At 45.3% G+C, this 14,515-nt stretch overlaps 1 long non-coding RNA gene across 2 annotated transcripts in view; it reads right to left on the bottom strand.

Moving 5' to 3' along the window:
* Positions 1-12,184, bottom strand: part of LOC137536371 (uncharacterized) — a 62,332-nt gene extending 50,148 nt beyond the window's left edge. For both annotated transcript variants that reach the window (XR_011024553.1, XR_011024552.1), the window contains exon 1: positions 12,132-12,184. This is a non-coding gene — a long non-coding RNA (uncharacterized lncRNA). The remainder of the gene's footprint in view (positions 1-12,131) is intronic.
* Between the last annotated feature and the right edge of the window lie 2,331 nt (positions 12,185-14,515).

Genomic DNA, 14,515 nt, shown 5'->3' with positions numbered 1-14,515 from the left:
TCCGGGCGCCCTTTTTGTACGTACGCGTATGTACAGTGCCTAGCACACAAATAACTATGCTGTGTTCCTTTTTTTCTTTCTCTGCCTGAAAGAGTTAAATATCAGGTATGTAAGTGGCTGACTCAGGCCTAGTGCACACCAGAGCGGTTCGGCAGCGTTTTTCGATCTGGTTGCGGATGTGGAAATGCTTGGGTAATGTATTTCAATGGGCTGGTGCACACCAGAGCGGGAGACGTTTTGCAGAAACGCATACTCCCGGGCTGCTGCAGATTTTGGATTGCGGCTGTGTTTCTGCCTCCAATGTAAAGGATAGGAAAACCGCAAACCGCTCTGAAAAAACGGCAGTTCAGAACGGTTTTGCAGGCATTTTTGTTAAAGAAGCTGTTCAGTAACAGCTTTACTGTAACAATATCTGAAATCTAGTACACCAAAAACGCTTCCCAAAACCGCAAAATACTAGGTGAAACGCTACAGAAAAATAAGAAAAAGCGTTTCAAAATCTGCTAGCATTTTGCGGATCTGCTAGCGGGTTTTGGTGTGCACCGGGCCACAGTCCTGACTCAGACAGGTACATTGTGAGCCTTAGGACTTGTTCACATCATTCGCGCTTCCATGCAGATATGGAAGCGCGTATGATGTGCTGAAACGCAGGAACGGCAGAAGGGCATAGACTGCCCTTCTACCGTTCACATCTACTGTGCTGCGCAGCAGTACAATGTGCTGGGAAGCGCTTGCGTACTGCTGCCTGCATTTTGCCTGGAAGCGCAGAGCTGATCCCATCACTGCCAATGGATGGGATCAGCAGGGCAGCGGCGCAGATGGCGTGCGATTGGATGCTCTGCGTTCACATCGCACGGCCATCTGCGCTCCTAGATGTGAACGAGGCCTTACTGATACGAAATTCCCCTTTTTACCTCTTTCTTGCTCTCAGAAGCCATTTTCTGCTAGGAAAGTGTTTTATAGTTGGCATTTCTTATCAGTAAGGGCCACACTGTAGCCACTTCCTGTCTGAGTCAGGACTGAGTTAGCCACTTACATGCCTGATATTTAACTCTTTCAGGCAGAGAAAGAAAAAAAGGAACACAGCATAGTTATTTGTGTGCTAGGCACTGTACATACAGATGTCTATCTCATCATGTCACATGTCAGTTCGGGTATCCTTTAAGCCAGGGAGAAAAAAAGATGAGTTTTATTCACCTGGGTCTTCTACCAGCCCCCTGCAGCCATCCCATGCCCTCGGAGTCACTCACGGATCCTCCGGTCCGCCACCGCCAGGTAATTTAGTTTCGCCGACAAGCCTTCTTCGCGGCGGGGGGCAGCAGGATCCGTGAGTGACAGCAAGGACACGGGTTGGCTGCAGGGGCTGGTAGAAGCCACCGGCGAGTAAAACTGATTTTTTTTTTATTCCAGGCTTAAGGCTCGCTTTAAGAAATGTTGGTGTGTATACAAGGTTTAGTATAGGAGGAACTAAAGAGGAAGCATGTATGATGATGGAGTTGTTAAACTGTGAATGTTGTTGCCTTTGGCAAAAAGAACAATGCAGTTCTCAAGATGTATACATATGTAATAAATGGGCTAGAAAAAAAACATCTGCAATGGTCCATGGCCATTTTTCATATCACCTGAATTATGTCATGCCGGCAGCTTCCACTCGGTCATTTGTCTGAAATCACCTCGTTCTCTTTAGCAGCTTACAGACCTGCTCTGAGATGTATGAATGTGCCTTAAACCTTTAATCCTGCTATGCTAGTGTCAACTAGAAATAGAACTCTTCTTTGGCTGATAAGCGATGAGGGACATTATAAAGTACTCCTTTCACTTGATGTTAGATTACATGGAGAAAGTTGGGTAAAACCTAACTCGCATTGATGTGTGTTAGTGCTTTGCTTTTTATCATCATTAACCTGCTTTTGCTTTGTCTTTTTAATTACTATACAACCTTATGCCAGAGCTCTGCTAATGATTTTATTATGTTTGGGAGTTCACATGCCATCTATAATGTAGTAGTCCACAGAGTTGGCATGTAATGTACTGTAAGACTCCACAGGACTCAAAGGACCGCATCTCCTTTAGATGCCTGCTCTTAATTTTGACAGATTTATTGAAGTTTTCATTAAAATGGAACTCCACTTTTTTGTTGTTGTAAAGTCGCAATCCTTATCCTGGCCAGCTCTATACATTTTAAGACTATAGCAAGCATTATTTAAGGTTCTTATTTTGCTCCCATTTACATCAATGTTACTTAAAATCTACCCCACTTTAATCCCCTGATTCAAAAAGGGTGTGCACAGATATTCCAATTTTGATTGGCCATTGACTGGCCAATTTTACCACTTCCTTGTAGTATGAGGCCAAGAGATTTTGAATACTATGAACGGATCGGGCAGCGCAGTTGCATAGCGGATAGGACTCGGGGTCCCTGAATTTACATCACAGCTAGAGTTTATATGTTATGTCCGTGTCTGCATGGGTTTTCTCCGGGCACTCTGCTTTCCTCCCATATCCCAAAAACAGTTACCGTATGCTAATTGGCTTACCCTTAAAATTGCATATATGACTATGGTAGGGATTAGAATGGGAGCCCCACCGAAGGACAGTTAGTGAGAAAACTGCTCTGTAAGCCACTGTGGAACATGTCAGCGCTAGATAAACACTAAATGGTGATAATAGGTAAGCTCTCATTCTACATGGAAGTGGTAAAATTGGCAAGTGGCCAATCAAAATTGCATGTGTCTACGCACCCTAATGCCTGGTACACACCTTCAATTTTGATTGGGCAATGAGTTCCCAATTTTACTACCTCCATGGTGTATGAGGGTCAACAGATTTTGAATACTATGAGCAGATTGTCTAGGTAAGTTCTCATACTACCTGGAAGTGGTAAAACTAGTCAATAAAAAACAGTGATTGGCTAATCAAAATCAAAGGTATGTGCCAGGCTTTAGTTTCTCTATGACTGTTGTCCATTGGAGAACATGAGTTCGTATGACAGTCCTAAATTTGTGTGTTCTTGCTGTGGGTAAGTGCACATGAATGCATTCACACACCTACTACTCCACTAATCCCTCAGCAACCCTCAGGGTAGTATACTATGGCCCAGATGAGGCTGCAATCTTTTGCTATTTAACCACTAGCTGAAAGGTGTCACGCCAATGGGCGTGGACTCGGCGGCAGCCCCAGGACTGCCTAACACCGATTGGCGGATGGTCCTTGGGGCGTGGTTTACAGGAGATTGCGCGTGCTTATTCGTGCGCATCCCTGCTTGGATGCCGGAGCTCCGCCGCTAGGAGACTGTTAGACGGCGAAACCGTCGTGTAGTTACCCTGTACAGCGATGTGATCTAAGGCAGCGCTCTACTGGGAGTAGGGACAGCCGTGTGACACTGAAGTCTATGACAGCTGATCACTGGAATTGGCTGGTGGGCTGGGGAAATTTTTTTTTTTTAAAAAAAGGACACAGTTATTTAAAAAATAAGATGAATATTTAAAAAAAAAACACTGGGGGGGGGGGGGGGGGGGCGCGTCTATTTGAAAAGGGCACCTGGTGTAGCCCATATATGCCAAATTCGGCTACAAAAAGGGCGCCTGGTGTAGCAAATATACCACTTCGGCTACAAAGGGCGCTGTCACAAGCCTGAAAGGAGGAACAGGGTTTGACCACAGTTTGCAGTATACAGACACTGAAACCAGGGAATAAGGTGCAAAAATAATGATTTATTGAGAATGCACACATACAAACATGAATGCAAATATCATGCAAACCCATGCACAGCACACGATATATACAACAACCCGGGAAAGCAGTGGTAAATATACATAACACCCTGACTATCTAACTATCTGAATATATATAGACAATATATACAGGATAATCTATACACAATCGCAGCACAAAAGGGATCAGGCAGAATATCAGAGTCAGCAGGAGAGCAAGGTCAGCAACAGGTTATCAGAAAAGCACGGTACCAGGGATTAGGCAAAAGCAAGGTCTCAGACAGAATAAACAGGTTCGGCAACAGGAAGGCATTCACAGAAATCAGGGCAAGGAACAGGATCCAGGGTGTCCAGAAACTCAGACCTGGGAGCTCAAAGTTCTGGCAATTAGCAGGGGGAAGAGGCAGTCCTTAAATAGTCCATGTAAGAGAAAACAAAGGATGCAGCTGGTGTTGAGAGTTCCATTAGAGGCCTCTACAGGCCAGACAAAGAACTGCAAGTCCTTACAATGCAATTAATAGGCCCCCTGCTGGTGGATGGTGGAGTTTCAGGACAATGCAAAGTCCTTAGGTCCATCTGCTAGTGGAATAATAGAAGTCCATGACAGTCCTGCTCCATGTCGTCACCAGCAGGCAGAAAGCTGTAACACAAGGTTCCTGGTGTAGCCCATATACCAACTTCGGCTACAAAAAGGCGTCTGGTGTAGCCCATATATGCCAAATTAGGCTACAAAGGGCGCCTGGTGTAGCCCATATATTTCAAATTCGGCTACAAAGAGCGCCTGGTGTAGCCCGTATATGCCAAATTAGGCTACAAAGGGCGTCCAGTGTAGCCCGTATATTTCAAATTCGGCTACAAAGGGCGCCTGTTGTAGCCCATATATGCCATATAGTTTTAGTTTATAAAAAGGATGCTGTTTTAGGCAAAATTTGTTGGGCTATAAAAGGGCTCTAGATATAGCTGTGAAAAGTGATTACTATGACCTAACATCTCCCTACTCTCACACAGAACCCTCCCCTGATAGTGCCTAACCCTAACCTCGCCCTGGTAGTGCCTAACCCTAAGACAGCCCCTGGTGATTACTATGACCTAACAGAATCTAACCCTAACCACCCTGGTGGTGCCTAACCCTAAGACTCCCCAGATGATGCCTAACCCTCAGACTCCCCAGATGGTGCCTAACCCTCAGACTCCCCAGATGGTGCCTAACCCTCAGACTCCCCTGGTGGTGCCTAACCCTAAGACTCCCCTGGTGGTGCCTAACCCTAAGACCCCCCTGGTGGTGCCTAACCCTAAGACCCCCCACATGGTGCCTAACCCTAAACCTCCTAGTGGTGCCTAACCCTTATACCCCCCCCCCTTGTGATGCCTAATCTTAACCCCCCCTGCACCCCGAATCAAAAATTTTGGCTATAAAAGGGTGCTGTTTTGTAGCAGAATCAAACACCCTGTAGCCGAAAACCTTTTAGCTGAATAAAAAATATGGGCTACAGAGGGGTGCCCTTTTGTAGCAGAATCAAAAACCTTGGAGCCGAATAAAAAATATGGGCTACAAAAGGGTGCTCTACTGTAGCCGAAAACCTTGTAGCCGAAAAAAAAAAGCGCTACAAAGGGGTACTCTACTGTAGCCGAAAACCTTGTAGCTGAAAAAAATATGGGCTACAAAGGGGCTTGTAGCCTATATCAAAACTCGGGCGTCCATTTCACCACCTTGTAGTCCATATTTGCAGAAATAACATTTATGTCTATGGAGGCACCCTTTTCATACAGGCAGCTCAGGCGCCCTTTTCAACGGATCCTGGGGGAGCGATCAGACCCCACCAGCAGAAAGCTCTGTTGGTGGGGAGAAAAGGAGGGGAAATCCCTTTTGTGCTGAGTTGCACGGCCCTGCGAGGCCTTAAAGCTGCAGTGGCCCAATTTGATAAAAATGGCTTGGTGTTTAGGAGGTTTAACAGTGCAGTCCTCAAGAGGTTAATATTGTTAGAGTTGCGCTTGATTACTGGATCTAATGAAGCACTGCAGTCCAGACAAGAAGTAGTAACAGGAACTTGGTGTAATGAATAGCGGAGATGCCGCCGCATGGGAGAGCGGCATGGCGGCCGCGCAGCAGCGTGATGCTGCCTTGCCTGGTCCTTCTAGTGCACACAGATGGAGAACCACGCGCACGTGCGCGCGCACGCGCCAGGCGACAGGTCCTTTATGCTGCTAGAAGGGGAGTCAGCTGATCATGCCGATCAGCTGACTCCGGCTGTGCTCCGGATTGGCTGAATGACTGGGGCGGCGCTGTGGAGCGCTTTTAGTATATATGGGACTTGCTTGTCACTTGCAAGTTGTCTGCTGTTGTGAACATTACGTGTGAGCGCTCAGACCTGAGTCAGATCCCACAGTGTGTTAGAACCAGCCTGGGAATTCACACTGAGTCAGATTCCATTGATAGCTTTAAAGTACTATTGCTTGCTACTGTTTATGTGTTAGACTAGTTCCCAGGTGTTGAGACCAAGGACCTCACACCTAAGACTAGGATTGAGAGATATTTCTGTTACCTGTTATGACCTTTGGCTTTCCTGACTACTCTCCTGTTCTCTGATTTGGTACTTCAGCCCATCTGATTACCTGTTGCCAACATTGCCTGTACCTGGATACCGAATCAGTCTTCCCCTTCTGTACTTTGTCTGTCCGTGTGTTGCCAACCTGGCTTGTCTGACCTTTCTGGCTGTCACCTAGCCCCTGGGTGATCAGCCTTACTGTACACCTGTGAGACCTGCTTTTCAGGTGGTTATTAGCTGCTATATCAGGCCTATGGTCACCAGCTCCACTGGAGACCATCGTGCAGCACAGTCAGTGGGTCTCTACTTATCCAAGGTCCCCTGGCTGCAGTACAGTCTGATTCCCTGCCTCTTAGAGAATCCTTGGTTGCAGTACAGTCTGATTCCCTGCTCCTCAGGGAATCCCTAGCTGCAGACCAATCATCATCAATATTACTCCAGACAGTGATCCCTGCTCCTCAGGTATCCACTGGCTGCAGTACAGCCTGATTCCCTGCCCCTCAGGGAATCCTAGACTACAGTGTTTGTATCTCCTGCTTCTCGGGAGATAATCTGTTCAATTACTGTTGCACAAAACACTATATCACATTGGGTGTCCTGTGTCTAGCTATACTAGTATTATTGGTGATTCTGCAGATCACACATAATCAAGTATAGCATCTGTATTATTGGTGATACTGCAGATCACCAATAATCAGAAAAATCTGTGTTGCTGACACTAATCGTGACACTTGGTTTTTACTAAGGCTGGTTTCACAGTGGGACGTTACAGGCGCACGTTAGAGCAGCCTGTAACGCAGCCCACCGCACAGTAATGAAAAATCAATGGGGCTGTTCAAAGTGCGGACGTTGCGTTACATTGTAACGCTGCGTCACAAGACAACGTACTGCATGCAGTACTTTGGACGCGGCTGAGCCGCGTTAGACTGCTTGCACATGCTCAGTAATGTGGGGGAGGAGCGGAGAGCGGCCAGGCACATGGCTAATTAATATTCACTGCACGTTATGACGTGCAGTGTTTACTTCCTGGAGCAGCCGCTCTGTGCAGCGATTGGCCGGCGGGACCACGTGATGCCGCATGCGCACAAGAGTGCGCATCACGGCATCACTGACGCCAGAGTGAGCTGCACAACGCGGCTCACTCTGACGTCCAGATCCAGCACCACCAGGCGTTCCGTTAGGGGGACGTTATGCGACCTTAACGCCCCCTCTAACGCAACGTCCTGGTGTGAAATTAGCCTTAAACTTGGATTCAGCTACATACAGCAAGATCACCTAACATGATGACAGGCTAAAACACACTCGGCGAACACACACAGGAAGCACTGGACACACCTAAAAGAAACATAGAGAGATAACCATAGACATCACTGTAGAAGCATCATCAGCAGCGGCATCTAGTGTCCAGAATATAAATTGCAGTCAATTCTTATTTAGACTAAGCTGCAGTTCTGTTGAATTTCTCCAACAAATATCAACCGCCACATAGACATTTATCAGTAAAGCAAAGTCAGGTCTTGAGGATCACTTTTTATTCTCTGATGATCTCTACTCCAGGTGATCCGCTTGGGTAATGTATTTCAATGGGCTGGTGCACACCAGAGCGGGAGGCGTTTTGCAGAAACGCATACTCCCGGGCTGCTGCAGATTTTGGATTGCGGAGGCTTTCTGCCTCCAATGTTAAGTATAGGAAAAAAAACGCAAACCGCTCTGAAAAAAAGGCACTTCAGAGCGGTTTGCCAGGCGGTTTTTGTTACAGTAGCTGTTCAGTAACAGCTTTACTGTAACAATACATGAAATCTACTACACCGAAAACGCTTTCCAAAACCGCAAAATGCTAGGTGAAACGCTACATAAAAATAAGAAAAAGCGTTTCAAAATCTGACTGCTAGCATTTTGCGGATCTGCTAGCGTTTTTTGGTGTGCACCAGGCCTAACAGCAGATTTCAGTAGACTGACACTTCCTTTTTTTCAGATACTTCGTCTGCCAATTCCATTCAAATAGGACGTGTATAAAAACAAAACCTTCTCTGAATTCCAGGAGGACACATACTTCTTATCTGAATTCCAGAAGAATAAATCCCCTTCATCAATATGTTCCTTTTTGTCTAAAATGTTATTTTGCTTACTGATATGTTGTCAAAACTGGCCTGGCAGTAGATCAGTTAGCTGAAGCTCTCCTGGCCTTAGCATTCGCAACAAACAAAGCTGTTGAAGTTAATAGCAAAATCAAACATGCTTTATCTAGGCTGATAAATCCTGACATCTCCTGTGACAAAGACTTATGCAGATAAATTGATGTTGACCCTGTATCAGTGTAGTGATTCATCCTTCTTTTCGGGGTAATGGAAGGGTATAATTTCTACTTCAAAAAAGATTTATGGCCAAGGGAGCTAAAAGCAGAGCCAGATACGCACGGGGCCAACTTTATTTATTTCCTGGTCATTTTCAATCCATGTGCTGTTTTATTTTTCCTGAAATAACTGGCACATCTGCTAAAATTTCATTGTCTACTTCCCTTCCCCCGATTCCAGTTTCTGTGGTCTGGCTAAGGTTTCTTATGTGTCTCACTATTATTATTATTTTATTCTGCTCCGCAGGGTTCCAGGAAAGACAGGAACAGAAATGTCCAGAAGTCAGCAAAGCTTTTGATTGAGAAAGGTGGGGGGTTACAGTAACATTTGTATGCTATATGGCACTATAGACAAATTAGCAAGTTAATGATGACTTCCAATCAGTTTAGTAAGCTAGGTTCATTCTTTCTAATTATACTATATCCCTTTAGGCTACTTTCACAGTAAGACGTTACAGGCGCACTTTAGTGCAGCCTGTTACGCAGCCCAACGCACAGTAATGTAAAATCAATGGGCTGTTCATAGTGCCCTAGTTGCGTTACAGGGTAACGATGCACGTTCTGGGAAAGTGCAGCATGCAGTACGTTATTTGCGGCTTTAGCCGTGTTAGACTGTGTGCACATGCTCAGTAATGTGTTTATTTTTTAGATATGCTGCCGGAGAGGAGGTGGTCAGAGTCCGCTAATGTAGCCAGGCACATGGCTACTTAATATTCACTGCACTTGCAGTGTTGTCTTCCTGGAGTGGCCGCTGATTGGCTGGCGGGACCACGTGATGCGGAGTTGAATACTCCGCATCACGTGGTCTCGCCAGCCAATCAGCGCCACGGAGACCACGTGATCGGAACGATCACGTGGTCTCCACAGTCTGTACTGCGCAGTGCGCACAAAGAGCTGCATAACGCGGCTCACTCTGGGGTCCTCCTCCAACACCACCAGGCGTTGCGTTAGGGGCACGTTATGTGACCATAACGTTCCCTAAAACGCAACGTCCTGGTGGGAAAGAGGCCTTAGTGTCCAATAATGAAATACTGGGTATGTATTTGATAAAGCTATGTTCACATGTTAGATTTTCCTTACCTGTGACCAGGGGAGCCTCTAGGCATAGGCAGTACAGGCCATTGCCTGGAGTGCCATTGGCCCTGGGGGCGCCATGTTCCTGGATTAAGCCACGCCCCCTGGATGAAGCCACACCCCTTGACTAAGCCCCACCCCCAAGGGTGTTCTATAACTTGCTTCTGCTGCATCTGCTAAGCGTAAGTTGCAGGCAGCTGCCACTGTGTCCTTCTGTGCCTTGTACATCCTTTTCCCCTCTTTGTGCCTCCTTATGTCCCTTTTGTACCTCCTTCTGTCTCCTTGTGGCTCCTTCAGTCCCTTGTGCCATATCTGACCCCGTTTGTCCTTCTGTCTCCCTTTGTGCCTCCTTCTGTCTCCACATGCCTTCTTCAGTCCCCCTGTGCCACCTCTGCCTCGTTCTGTCCCCTGTGCCTCCATATGTCCCTTTGTGCCTTTCTTTGCCCCCTGTGCTACCTCTGCCCCCCTGTTCCTCCTTCAGCCCCACTCTGCCTCCTTCTGTCCTCATGTGCCTCCTTCTGTCTCCCTTTGTGCCTCATTCTGTCTCCATGTGCCTCTTCTGTCTCCTGCGCCTTCCTCTGTGCCCCTGTGCCTCCTTCTGTCTCCCTGTGCCTTCTTACATCCCCCTCTGCCTTCGTCTGTCACCCTTTTGTGCCTCCTTCTGTCTCCCTTTGTGCATCCTTCTGTTCACCTTTGTACCTCCTACTGTCTTCCTGTGCCTCCTTCTGCCCCCTTTGTGCTTTTTTCTGTCCCCCATCATGCCTCCTTCTGCCCCCTCCTTCTGCGAGAATGTAGTGGCCGCCATGTGGGGGAAGGGGGGGGCGCCACAGGATTTCTTGCCTGGAGTGACAAAATGGATAGAGGCGCCCCTGCCTGTGACCATCATTTTTGATCATCATAGGACAATACTTCGCTCAGGTACAGATGTTTCATGACATCATAGACAAAATTCCCTGAGAGATCTGCACTTCACTTAATTTTTCTTTGTTGACTGCTACTGTCAGTGTGTTGTAGTTCCAGAAGTGACATCTTTCTTCTGTATAGAATATAAAGGACTGATCACCATATAGTCAAACAATTTGTCTGTACAGTGATCATTCCCAAACTGTCATCTAAACTTGTCATTTGTGAATTGGACCTAATACTTTTAGCCATAGACCCTGAACAAGCATGCAAATCAGTTGTTTGACTAAAGTTTGCCTGTATTTGCTGCATGCTTGTTTCAGGTGTGTGATTCAGGCACTACTGATACCAGAAAGACCAGCAGAATGCCAGACAACTGGTATTGTTAAAAAGGAAATACATTTGGCAGCCTACACATTGCTCTCACTTCCGGAGTACTTTATAGTAGACCTAGACTCTTACACAGGACACAAGGAAAACAGAGAGAAATGCACTGTGTGTTTTTAGAGACAAGAGCCAGTATAATTCCCCCTCATCTTCAAGTAATCACAAGTGTAATTTGATCTCTCAGCAGTGTCAGTACAGAAATTTGTCAGTCCTCGGTAGGCACAGCTAATATATAAACACAGGATGTTAACCCTTTGTCTGCTTCCATGTAGCCAGGGAGTAGACACACTGCAGATTTATTGCAGATGCTCTGTAAGCTATAACAAATGTTTTTGTTTAAAGGTTATTATACTGTTGCTTATCTTTTAGAGCAGAGCTGTAGTTGTGAACTCAGGGCTGCTTTAAATGGAACCTAAATTGAATTACAAAAGAAAAAAAAAGGGGGTTAACCTAAAGAGAAACTCCGACCAAGAATTGAACTTTATCCCAATCAGTAGCTGATACTCCCTTTTACATGAGAAATCTATTTCTTTTCACAAACAGAACATCAGGGGGTGCTGAATGACTGATATTGTGGTGAAGCCCCTCCCACAAGAAACTGAGTACGTACTCTTGGCAGTTTCCTGTCTGGGAACCTTGCTGCATTTTGGAAAATAGCTGTTTACAGCTGTTTCCAACTGCCAAAAAAACATGCAGCAGCTACATCACCTGCCAACAGTAAAAATGTCACCATGTAATGTCAATGTAAATCAGGGATTTAAAAGATTTTACAATGGGCAAACACTGACTAAATCATTTATACATAATTATTGTAAAAATGAAGCACTTTTTTTTTATTACATTATTTTCACTGGAGTTCCTCTTTAACTGGGGCTTCTTCAAGTCACCTGCAGTTGTCCTGTGCTCCCTCCATGATTCTGTGATGGTCCAGTCACACGCAACACCCCTGAAAACGTCACTTTAGGATCAGAGCATTAATCTATATACTTACTTTTTTGCCACTGCATACCTCCATTGTCATACTGCTGAGCACTGATCAGTGAATGGAAATGTGTTCCCAAAACCAATCACAGTGCCTGTTAACAAAATGATCACCAGCATCAGTGATACTAGTGAAGATTCATTAAATAAAAGTAAAAACAGGTACATACTCACTCACTCACTCACTCTGTACTGTTCACAGCACACTGGATGAAGTGTAGAACATCTAGTGGACAAAAAGTAAAACATTTAAAAATGAATAAAAATATAAATCCCCTATACAGTAGTTATTAACCCCTTCTAACCCCCACCCCCATAGTTAGCAAAATAAAACACAAGTAAAAAAAACAAACAAATAAACATAAATAGTTACCATAGGGACTCAGCTTTTTTTTATTTGTACGGTAAATGTTATTTTTGCAAATAAGGGCTTGTAGTTAGTGATATATAAAACACAAACACTAAACAGAAAACGTGGCATGTTCCTTTTGCATGTTCCTGCATGTCTCTGCACATTCTTGTACCTTCCTACATGTTTCTACAAGCCAGCTCTCTCATTGAGGAGTATTAAAATATTATTCTAGACTTACATTACCATTTAGTTGTTTTTGTTTGTTATCTCTTTGCATGGAATGTACTGACCCTTAAAGTGTACCAGAGGCGATCACGCACGCACGCACACACACACACACACCTCCAGCCCCATGCTCACGGACAGGCGATACAGAAGGCTGAGGACGAGGACAGCGGCGTGGGAGGGATCCGTACGCATGGGGCTGTGGAAAGTCCTAGGTATATACAGTATAAAACTATTATTTATTATAGTCTCTGGATTGCTTTAAAGAGACACTGAAGCAAAAAAAATTATGATATTATGATTTGTATGTGTAGTACAGCTAAGAAATAAAACATTAAGATCAGATAGATCAGTCTAAATGTTTACAGTACAGGAAGAGTTAAGAAACTCCAGTTGTTATCTCTATGCAAAAAAGCCATTAAGCTCTACAACTTTCAAAGTCATGGAGAGGGCTGTCTTCTGACTTTTATTATCTCAACTGTTAGTGAACAAATTTATTTTTCTCTGCCGGAGGAGAGGTCATTAGTTCATAGACTGCTCTGAAAGAATCATTTTGAATCACTGGCATAACAATAGGGGATGCGACCCCTGCCGTCGCGGGGGAGCCCGGGGCCCCCCTAGGGCCCGCTCGGGGACTTTTTCAGGGCAGGAGGGGTTGCAGCATAAGAGGAGAGCTGTGGCCGCAGATCGGTGGGGAGGGGGGAAATCCCCCCCCCCCCTCCCTCACCTCGGGCTCTCCTTAGCACTCCCCCCTCCTGCAATCATTGGTGGTGCTCGTGGCGGCGGCAGGCAAGCTGAGCACATACGTCCTTCTGGCCGGAGGTCTCCGATCACTAAGTGCTTTATGGAACTTCCTGTGTTGCTACCGTTGCTGCCACGAGCACCACCAATGATTTATTGCAGGAGGGGGAGCGCTAACAGGAGAGCCCGAGGTGAGGGGGATTTCCCCCCCTCCCCACCGATCTGCGGCCACAGCTCTCCTCTTATGCTGCGACCCCTCCTGCCCCCAAAAAGTCCCCGAGCGGGCCCTAGGAGGGGGGGGGGCAGAATTTTTTTGGGCAGGGGGGCCCGGGGCTTTCTAGGTATGCCCCTGTTTTGAATACTGAGTGTTGTGTAATCTGCACATATTATAGAATGATGCAATGTTAGAAAAAACACTATATACCTGAAAATAAAAATATGAGTATATTTTCTTTGCTGCTAATCGTCTAGTAATTATTCATAGTACACAACCAATTCGTTACATCATATTTTTTTTGCTTCAGTGTCTCTTTAAGCCTTGAGCAACTTTTATTATTCTTACTGAAAAAAAAATGGAATTACTTTACAAAGCAGAATCCTCTAATTGATTGGTATTCATAATGTGTAGTGTTGCTGTTTATCCTGTAATAATAGCAGACTTTAAACTACTGAAAATGACCATATGCAGCTGAAAACCTGACACTTAAATACATGGTTTGGTTCCGACAAAAAACTGTTGTCTTTTATTACATTGTTTTAATACCAGATTTTAGTAACAGTTGACCCTGTCGGTCCCGACAATGGTAAAACTGAATCTGAAGGTTGTAGGGGATTCTGCCTTCATATATAAAGCAGATAGAAATAAAACAGGAGACCTACAGTTTTCCTCTTTAGTTATCCCCTTTACTTAAAGTAACACAGTTCATAAATTATTAATAGGATTGATTGCAATCATTTGAATAAACTGGGGTTTCTCTCTCTTATTATTCTTCTTCTTCTATATTTTGACATAGTTGGTAACTCAGTGTGAAGGGTCACCAGTGCGATACCACAAGAGAGCTCATTTGTGGCCAACAGCTCTCCACATCTGGTAGAGAAATGAGCCGTATCCCTGGATGTGTGTGCTCAAAGGTCAAGAGATTGGGAATAATCTGTGGAAGGAATAATAGATTGTGTGCTGTAGTAATGAAAAGTCTAAACTCCCTGTGCAGTCAGTGCTGTGCTAACTGATTTCATGTCA

The sequence above is a fragment of the Hyperolius riggenbachi genome, chromosome 10 (genome assembly GCF_040937935.1).
Source record: "Hyperolius riggenbachi isolate aHypRig1 chromosome 10, aHypRig1.pri, whole genome shotgun sequence".
Taxonomy (NCBI): domain Eukaryota; kingdom Metazoa; phylum Chordata; class Amphibia; order Anura; family Hyperoliidae; genus Hyperolius; species Hyperolius riggenbachi.
The sequence above is the reverse complement of the archived record's forward strand: the minus strand, read 5'-3'. Positions and strand labels throughout refer to the sequence as shown.